General features: G+C 46.9%; 1 non-coding gene across 1 annotated transcript; it reads right to left on the bottom strand.

The window, feature by feature from the left end:
- Positions 1-10350: 10350 nt before the first annotated feature.
- LOC138660008 (5.8S ribosomal RNA) lies at positions 10351-10502 on the bottom strand. The gene has a single exon (XR_011317514.1). It is a non-coding gene; the product is annotated as a 5.8S ribosomal RNA (ribosomal RNA).
- Between the last annotated feature and the right edge of the window lie 231 nt (positions 10503-10733).

Raw genomic sequence — 10733 nt, 5'->3', positions numbered from 1 at the left:
AGGTGAGTATGGCAGGGTCCCCGAATCCACCTATTTCTCTGTCCTCTGATGTGCGATCACATCAGAGGACAGAGAATTACACTTTGACTTTTTTTTTTTGCGGTCGCCGGTAAACAGTTAATTACCGGCAATCGCAAAACAGGGGTCAGTAAAACCAACCCCGATCATGCTCTTTGGGGTCTCAGCTACCCCCGGCAGCCGAGACCCCAAAGATTCTCGCGGTGCCGGCCGGCGGGCGCACTGCGCATGCGCCCGCCATTTTGAAGATGGCGGCGCCCACCGGGAGCCACGAGGAGCATCGGGGGAGATAGGTAAGTATTGGGGGGCAACCTGGGACCCCTTTTCTCTGTCCTCTGATGTGCGATCACATCGGAGGACAGAGAAATTAAAAAGAGATCGCGTTTTGTTTTTTTTTGCGATCGCCAGTAAACGGTTAATTACCGGCGATCGCAAATGCGGGGTGGGTTAAAAACCCCCCGAATCATGTTCTCTGGGGTCTCGGCTACCCCCGGCAGCCGAGACCCCGGAGAAAATCCGACTCTAATTAACTAATTAATTAACGGCGCTGTGGTTTAAGTACCCTTAGCGGCCGCCGTTAAAAGGTGTATCGGCGGTCGCTAAGGGGTTAAAGGAGTTTTAGCTTTATAAAGTGGCTCCTAAAGCACTTGAAGTTCTTGAAGTGTTTTTGAAGAGTTTTTTTTCTAAAGCTTTTTCTTTGCAGCCTTTTGATTTACAGTGTCTACTTTGGAGCAAATTCCTTCAGGATCTGCTTCAAAGATGCAATATCCCCTTTTATTTTCACCTGGCATTTTTCAAACCCTGAAGTGGACTAAATCACTCAAAATAGCTATGAGTGTGTGTTCACACTAAGTTCTATTTTTCCTGCATTTTCAGGGCAGAAACTCTACAAGACTATGTGCACACAGAGGTTTTTAGCTGAGTTTTCAGAGCAGAATCTGGGCAGAAACTCCAAATTTTTGAGGCTCTATGAGATTTGCAGGTGCATTTGTAGAGTTTCCACTCAGTTTCAACTAGGTGGTTATGTGCACATGACGTCTTTTTTCAGGCGGCTTCCGCCATTGGAATCATTTGAAAACCCTATCAAACATTGCTCAAAAGAATGAACATAAGCAATTCTATGTAAAACTGACTTGCTCTGTCTATGTTGAGGTTTTTGAATGTCTTTTGACCACTTCAGGTTTCTAAAAATGCCAAGCAGTTAAAAGAAGTCACATGTCCATTCTTTTAGCGTTTTCCACCAGGAGCCTGCTGTGTATTTTACAATACAAATCAGTGGAAAAGCTCAACACATGCCTGGACTGCAACAAGACTTTTTTTGGAGTGTTTTGCCATTGATTTTGCTTAAAATTGCTAACTGTTTCTTCATGTTTCAATGGAGTGAAAAATGCGACCAGAAAAAAAGACTTCACCTACACCATGGGAAATCCTTTCAAAAAAGCTGTCTCAAAATTGTCCAGGAAACAACCAAAAACATGACACAAAAGACGATTCAGGGGAAGAAATGTCCTAAATTTCTTGAAAAGTCTTCTGCGTGAAAAACTCATCAAGTTGTCCTGAGTTTAACCCCTTCATGACCCAGCCTATTTTGACCTTAAAGACCTTGCCGTTTTTTGCAATTCTGACCAGTGTCCCTTTATGAGGTAATAACTCAGGAACGCTTCAATGGATCCTAGCGGTTCTGAGATTGTTTTTTCGTGACATATTGGGCTTCATGTTAGTGGTAAATTTAGGTCAATAAATTCTGTGTTTAATTGTGATAAAAATGGAAATTTGGCGAAAATTTTGAAAATTTCGCAATTTTCACATTTTGAAATTTTATTCTGTTAAACCAGAGAGTTATGTGACACAAAATAGTTAAAAAATAACATTTCCCACACGTCTACTTTACATCAGCACAATTTTGGAAACAAAATTTTTTTTTGCTAGGAAGTTATAAGGGTTAAAATTTGACCAGCGATTTCTCATTTTTACAACGAAATTTACAAAACCATTTTTTTTAGGGACCACCTCACATTTGAAGTCAGTTTGAGGGGTCTATATGGCTGAAAATACCCAAAAGTGACACCATTCTAAAAACTGCACCCCTCAAGGTGCACAAAACCACATTCAAGAAGTTTATTAACCCTTCAGGTGCTTCACAGCAGCAGAAGCAACATGGAAGGAAAAAATTAACATTTAACTTTTTAGTCACAAAAATGATTTTTCAGCAACAATTTTTTTATTTTCCCAATGGTAAAAGGAGAAACTGAACAACGAAAGTTGTTGTCCAATTTGTCCTGAGTACGCTGATACCTCATATGTGGGGGTAAACCACTGTTTGGGCGCACGGCAGGGCTTGGAAGGGAAGGAGCGCCATTTGACTTTTTGAATGAAAAATTGGCTGCTCTCTTTAGCGGACACCATGTCACGTTTGGAGAGCCCCCGTGTGCCTAAAAATTGGAGCTCCCCCACAAGTGACCCCATTTTGGAAACTAGACGCCCCAAGGAACTTATCTAGATGCATAGTGAGCCCTTTAAACCCCCAGGTGCTTCACAAATTGATCTGTAAAAATGAAAAAGTACTTTTTTTTCACAAAAAAATTATTTTCGCCTCAATTTTTTCATTTTCAGATGGACAACAGGATAAAATGGATCCTAAAATTTGTTGGGCAATTTCTCCTGAGTGCACCTATACCTCACATGTGGGGGTAAACCACTGTTTGGGCACATGGTAAGGCTCGGAAGGGAAGGAGCGCCATTTGACTTTTTGAATGAAAAATTATCTCCATCGTTAGCGGACACCATGTCACGTTTGGAGAGCCCCCATGTGCCTAAAAATTGGAGCTCCCCCATAAGTGACCCCATTTTGGAAACTAGACGCCCCAAGGAACTTATCTAGATGCATAGTGAGCCCTTTAAACCCCCAGGTGCTTCACAAATTGATCTGTAAAATGAAAAAGTACTTTTTTTTCACAAAAAATTTTTTTCGCCTCAATTTTTTTATTTTCACATGGGCAATAGGATAAAATGGATCCTAAAATTTGTTGAGCAATTTCTCCCGAGTACGCCAATACCTCATATGTGGGGGTAAACCACTGTTTGGGCACACGGCAGGGCTCGGAAGGGAAGGCGCGCCTTTTGACTTTTTGAATGGAAAATTAGCTCCAATTGTTAGCGGACACCATGTCGCATTTGGAGAGCCCCTGTGTGCCTATGCATTGAAGCTCCCCCACAAGTGACCCCATTTTGGAAACTAGGCCCCCCAAGGAACTTATCTAGATGCATACTGAGTACTTTAAACCCCCAGGTGCTTCACAGAAGTTTATAATGCAGAGCCATGAAAATAAAAAATAATTTTTCTTTTCTCAAAAATGATTTTTTAGCCTGGAATTTCCTATTTTGCCAATGGTAATAGGAGAAATTGGACCACAAATGTTGTTGTCCAGTTTGTCCTGAGTACGCAGATACCCCATATGTGGGGGTAAACCACTGTTTGGGCGCACGGCAGGGCTCAGAAGGGAAGGCACGCCATTTGGCTTTTTAAATGGAAAATTAGCTCCAATCATTAGCGGACACCATGTCGCGTTTGGAGAGCCCCTATGTGCCTAAACATTGGAGATCCCCCACAAATGACCCCATTTTGGATACTAGACCCCCAAAGGAACTAATCTAGATGTGTGGTGAGCACTTTGAACCCTCAAGTGCTTCACAGAAGTTTATAACGCAGAGCCATGAAAATAAAATAAAAAATTTCTTTTCTCAAAAATGATTTTTTAGCCCGCAATTTTTTATTTTCCCAAGGGTAACAGGAGAAATTTGACCCCAAAAGTTGTTGTCCAGTTTCTCCTGAGTACGCTGATACCCCATATGTGGGGGTAAACCACTGTTTAGGCACATGCTGGGGCTCGGAAGTGAAGTAGTGACGTTTTGAAATGCAGACGTTGATGGAATGCTCTGCAGGCGTCACGTTGCGTTTGCAGAGCCCCTGATGTGGCTAAACAGTAGAAACCCCCCACAAGTGACCCCATTTTGGAAACTAGACCCCGTAAGGAACTTATCTAGATGTGAGGTGAGCACTTTGAACCCCCAAGTGCTTCACAGAAGTTCATAACACAGAGCCGTGAAAATAATAAATACGTTTTCTCTCCTCAAAAATAATTTTTTAGCCCAGAATTTTTTAATTTTCCCAAGGGTAACAGGAGAAATTTGACCCCAATATTTGTTGTCCAGTTTCTCCTGAGTACGGTAATACCCCACATGTGGGGGTAAACTACTATTTGGGCACTTGCCGGGGCTCGGAAGTGAAGTAGTGACGTTTTGAAATACAGACTTTGATGGAATGCTCTACGGGCGTCACGTTGCGTTTGCAGAGCCCCTGATGTGACTAAACAGTAGAAACCCCCCACAAGTCACCCCATTTCGGAAACTAGACCCCGAAATGAAATTATCTAGATATGTGGTGAGCACTTTCAACCCCCAAGTGCTTCACAGAAGTTTATAACGCAGAGCCGTGAAAATAATAAATACGTTTTCTCTCCTCAAAAATAATTTTTTAGCCCAGAATTTTTTATTTTCCCAAGGGTTACAGGAGAAATTGGACCACAAAAGTTGTTGTCCAGTTTCTCCTGAGTACGCCGATACCCCTTGTGTGGGGGTAAACCACTGTTTGGGCACACGTCGGGGCTCAGAAGGGAAGTAGTGACTTTTGAAATGCAGACTTTGATGGAATGGTCTGCGGGCGTCACGTTGCGTTTGCAGAGCCCCTGGTGTGCCTAAACAGTAGAAACCCCCCACAAGTGACCCCATTTTGGAAACTAGACCCCCAAAGGAACTTATCTGGATATGTGGTGAGCACTTTCAACCCCCAAGTGCTTTACAGAAGCTTATAACGCAGAGCCGTGAAAATAATAAATACGTTTTCTTTCCTCAAAAATAATTTTTTAGCCCAGAATTTTTTATTTTCCCAAGGGTTACAGGAGAAATTGGACCCCAAAAGTTGTTGTCCAGTTTCTCCTGAGTACGCCGATACCCCATGTGTGGGGGTAAACCACTGTTTGGGTGCACGTCGGGGCTCAGAAGGGAAGTAGTGACTTTTGAAATGCAGACTTTGATGGAATTGTCTGCGGACGTCACGTTGCGTTTGCAGAGCCCCTGGTGTGCCTAAACAGTAGAAACCCCCCACAAGTGACCCCATTTTGGAAACTAGACCCCCCAAGGAACTTATCTAGATATGTGCTGAGCACTTTGAACCCCCAAGTGCTTTACAGACGTTTACAACGCAGAGCCGTGAAAATAAAAAATCATTTTTCTTTCCTCAAAAATTATGTTTTAGCAAGCAATTTTTTATTTTCTCAAGGGTAACAGGAGAAATTGGACCCCAGTAATTGTTGCGCAGTTTGTCCTGAGTATGCTGGTACCCTATATGTGGGGGTAAACCACTGTTTGGGCACACGTCGGGGCTCGGAAGTGAGGGAGCACCATTTGACTTTTTGAATACAAGATTGGCTGGAATCAATGGTGGCGCCATGTTGCGTTTGGAGACCCCCTGATGTGCCTAAACAGTGGAAACCCCTCAATTCTAACTCCAACACACCCCTAAACCTTATCCCAACTGTAGCCGTAACCCTAATCACAACCCTAACCGCAACACACCCCTAACCACAACCCTAATTCCAACCCAACCCTAACCCTAAGGCTATGTGCCAACGTTGCGGATTCGTATGAGATTTTTCAGCACCATTTTTGAAAAATGCGCAGGTAAAAGGCACTGCGTTTTACCTGCGGATTTACCGCGGATTGCCAGTGTTTTTTGTGCGGATTTCACCTGCGGATTCCTATTGAGGAACAGGTGTAAAACGCTGCGGAATCCGCACAAAGAATTGACATGCTGCGGAAAATACAACACAGCGTTTCCGCGCGGTATTTTCCGCACCATGGGCACAGCGGATTTGGTTTTCCATATGTTTACATGGTACTGTAAACCTGATGGAACACTGCTGCGGATCCGCAGCCAAATCCGCACCGTGTGCACATAGCCTAATTCTAAAGGTATGTGCACACGCTGCGGAAAACGCTGCGGATCCGCAGTAGTTTCCCATGAGTTTACAATTCAATGTAAACCTATGGGAAACAAAAATCGCTGTACACATGCTGCAGAAAAACAGCACGGAAACGCAGCGGTTTACATTCTGCAGCATGTCTCTTCTTTCTGCGGATTCCGCAGCGGTTTTACAACTGCTCCAATAGAAAATCGCAGTTGTAAAACTGCAGTGAAATGCGCAGAAAAACCGCGGTAAATCCACAGCGGTTTAGCACTGCGGATTTATCAAATCCTCTGCGGAAAAATCCGCAGAGGGATATATCATCAACCCTACGGATGTTTAGCGACCGTGGAGGTGCCACCCCCTGGGCTGACTCAACCCCCGTGGTGACCTATATCAGAGTACGGCAAAACACATCCGGTTAATTTCAATCACCTCAGCTGGCGTCTTTCACCTGCGTGGCTGACTCGCGCGGAGGAAAATCATTTGCCACAGTTCAAGACACAGAGAAACACGGCACTTTAATAAACTATTACGAGACGCTCTGTTTGACTGCGGGAAACCCTTCGCAATGGAGCGGTGAGTAGAAGACATTTGTCGGCCACGTAGAGACACATGAATGTACCTTGTAGTGGAGTTGTACACTTGCTGGCAAGGTGACCGGTTTTATTGCTTGTGTCTCCCCCGCAGGCACCCACGGACACCACTTACATGCCCCGTGTGCCACAGGGTAACCAAATATATATCCACACATCTGAGAAGGGTATGCCTGAGGTCACACGGTGATTCGGAGATAAAAACCGCCATAGCCTCCGCAAAGTATCAACTTCGCTGTATCGCCAACAAGGGGACAACAATCCAATTCAGTGAGCTCAAGCCCCTCCAATCCTTGGAGGAGACTGTAGCCTTCTTAGAAGGTCGCGGCTTTTTGATAGCAAACAAGCCTAGGTTTGAGTCACAAATCACACCACTGACCTGTGAAGGGCCCGCTCAGGTACCAACTGACAATCCGGAGCTCCGCCCAGGCTCCATGCCAGAGCTAGATTCAGATGTGATGGATGTGCCTTTCCTTTTACGGCCGGGAGACAGTCTGGAGGGAGACCCGTGCCCCCCGCCAGAGCTAGATTCAGATGAGATGGATGTGCCTTTCCTTTTACGGCCAGTAGACAGTCGGGAGGGAGACCCATGCCCCACGCCAAAGCTAGATTCGGATGAGATGGATGTGCCTTTCCTTTTACGGCCGGTAGACAGTCGGGAGGGAGACCCGTGCCCTGAGCCTGACCACACAGGGAGCATTTCTGACCGCATAGGCAATGAGGAGGTCATGGATGGCAGCAATTTAAGTATCCAGAAAAGGGAATGGAAAGACAAAAACCGCACGGCTACCAAGGCCGCCGGATTGTACAAGCGTCACTCATTGAATCACCCCATGTTAAAGGGGTTCCACTCGTACCTAACAGTTACCCATGGGGTCCCAAACTGTCAACAGGAGGTATCAAACGTAGCACGGTTTCTATTTTTTGTGAACCCAAAATCTGTAACTCTGGAGTACCTCGTAAAACCAAACCAGGTTAATAATTTTTTTCAACAACTTGGAAAACTCCATCTATCGAGCCAGACCTCCCTCAAAATGTTGAAGCATATACGGAGATTTACCATGTATCAGATGAGGGCTACCAAACTGAGACTAGAGAATCCTCAACTTTATAAGGCATGCGAAGTGTTCATGAATTTTACAACAGACCTTCAGAAATCATTGTACAAGGGAGCCTGCCGAGAGTCTGTAAGTAAAAGGTACACCGTTCAAAAGAGCCAATATTCAGCGCATTGTTACCAAACCTTGGATGTTGGTTAATTGCCTTTATTTTTCCCCACAGGTACGATCTATTGATGAAGCCATCAAAGTCACCCAAGGACTGCCAGATTATACTGGAGGAGGCAAGGCCAACATTTCTAGCTAGCATCGAGGCTGTGACAGATGGCGGATCAGAAGTAGATCGCCGGGAAGTGGTACTGTACCTCGAGGCCCTTCTGATTCTAAAACATCTCCAAAGACCAGGTGTTGTTCGTAACATGACGGTAAGTCGTCGGGCCCTGTGGGTCAGCGGTATTTGCTGAACCGGTTCAATATTTTTCCACCTTTTTTTTTCACATCGTAGGTTTCAGAGTGGAATGAGAGGATCCATCACACGTACCAAGGAAGACGCAAGACAATTGTGGGTGTGAAGACTCACAAGTGCTCCACCTCTCAGGTAGCAACTTTTGTACTTTCAGAGGAAGAGGAATCGGTAAGCTTTTCTCAAAGCCAGGGAACCCAGGCAACCCCACTCATTGTGGGGAGCAAAACACTCTCTTGTCCCCATGTAAAACCTTTTGGAGGGGTGCCCCCAGACTGGAGAGTAACATATATATATATTTTTTTTCTTTTTCAGTGGTTCAATGCGTATGCGGAATATGTCAGACCGGTCTTTACCTTTGGCCGAAAGATTATCACAAACTTTTTCGTGACGTGTACCGGGAAGGTCATAAAAAATCCATCCATGAGACTCAGACGATACCATTCAAGGTAAGGTAGCCACAAGTCAAGTGACCCACAGCCATAAGTAGCAACCAGTACTAACAATGTGCTTTCCTCCGTAGCTACAACCTCCCAAACATCACCAGCCACCTTGTACGGCGGATTTGCGAGACATGGACTTTGTCACAATACACAGATTGCGAAAAGCGCTTGTTTGCACGCTACTTGGCACATACAAACGATGTGGCCGAGAGAGTTTACCGGGAGAAGACCCTGACCGATATGTGCCGTGCCCAAGAGCTAGTGTTCAACGCAGGAAATCATGAGGACGCAAAAATTATGTCGCCAGTAATGGCATCAACCAGTGAATTGGATAACGAGGTGGTAGACCTCACGGAAAGTGATACCGAGTCATCCGATTCTACTGAGGAGTATAGTCTCAAGAATATTCGGCTCATCCCAATCAGGAGAACAAAGCCCTTGTGAATATGTCAATTTTTATCTGACATTAATAAAATTATTCAAATGTACATTCATCTTTGCCTCTTTGACTTGCCTCACTTTTCTCCCACTTTGGGGACCCTTTCGGGGTACTCTGCAACATATTGAAGCCCCTCTTGGGTGGGGGGTAAGGGGAAATGTGATTTTTTTTTTTTCTCAGAAAATTGCCCAAAATTTTCCAAGTGTCAAGGACTCTTCCAGAAAAGCTTCCCCAGGCTTCTGGAAGTGTCCTCGGTACACCTCCAGCGGTTTCCCCCTGCCTGGAAGTCTGACACATGTCTGAAATTTTCAAAGTGTGAAAGTATGGTTTTTCACCCAAAATTCAACTTTCCGCCCATGAACCACAGACTTCACCCACACTTAGGTCACTGTCTTGGGGTACACCTCCAGTGCTATGTCACGGTCATCACTGTTGTCACAAAAAATTGACTTTTGTTTAGGCCAAGCAATTTGAGGACGGCACGGCAGCCAGCAGCCCGTACGGTACAGGGGTTGATCAGACCCCCGTACGTCCGGTTGTGGTCTCCGTGCCCCGAAGGGGTTCCCGCTTCTCGCCTGCACCAGGCACGGCAGCCAGCAGACCGTACGGTCCAGGGGTGGGTCAGACCCCCGTACGTCCGGTTGTAGTCTCCGTGCCCCGAAGGGGTTCTCGCTTCTCGCCTGCGGCAGGCACAGCAGCCCGTACGGTCCAGGGGTTGATCAGGCCCCTGTACGTCTGCCCGTGGTCTCCGTGAGTCTTTCGCCCCTATACCCAGGGACCACACCTATGGCCATTTAGCTCAGTTGGTTAGAGCGTGGTGCTAATAACACCAAGGTCGTGGGTTCGATCCCCGTACGGGCCAAGCACATCTACAAACGCCCCTATACCCAGATGACCAATTTGCACATCAGGGTCGCTGCGGACCTCCACCAGAGTTTCCTCTGGCTTCGTCCTGCCCAGGCATAGCTCACCATCTTTCGGGTCCTATCGCGCACTCATGCTCCACCTCCCCGACAGAGGCGGGCCGATGGTGCACCCGCCGTGTCAACCCCCCGGAGCGGGCGGCGGGATCCCACCTCGGCCGGAGCGCCCCGGCCTTCACCTTCATTGCGCCACAGGGTTTCACGTCGCAACGGGGGGAGTGACGATGGTAAACCCCATCAGGTGGGCCCAGGGCAGGTGAGTCTGGCCTTGGGGGGACGTAAGGGATAAAGGAGAAGAGACCATCAGGGCACGGAGCCTCAGGCCTCCCTCGTTGTCACCCTTGCGAGGGGACCCCAGCTGCGCCATGGAGGCGATAGATGGAGGGGCAACCCTCAGACAGGCATAGCCCCGGGAGCACCCCGGGGCCGCAAGGTGCGTTCGAAGTGTCGATGATCAATGTGTCCTGCAATTCACACTTAATTCTCGCAGCTAGCTGCGTTCTTCGACGCGCGCGCCGAGTGATCCACCGTTAAGAGTCGCGCTTTCTGGTTTGGGGACACTCGGAGGCGCCCCCCTTTTCACTCTCGTGTCAGCCGGCCGCAAAAGACTGGGATGCTTTGGAGGGTTGTTTTCAAATCTCGGCCCTGTTGCCCGGGCGCTCGGCCTCCCCGTCCCTCCCTCCAGCGGGGAGGAGAACAAAGGAGGGCTCGAGGCTTCTCAACCTACCGCCCAGACCCACATACCCCGGGGAGGGGTGTGTGAGCGCACA

This window comes from Ranitomeya imitator, chromosome 1, assembly GCF_032444005.1.
Source record: "Ranitomeya imitator isolate aRanImi1 chromosome 1, aRanImi1.pri, whole genome shotgun sequence".
Taxonomy (NCBI): domain Eukaryota; kingdom Metazoa; phylum Chordata; class Amphibia; order Anura; family Dendrobatidae; genus Ranitomeya; species Ranitomeya imitator.
This window is presented reverse-complemented; position numbering and strand designations above follow the sequence as displayed.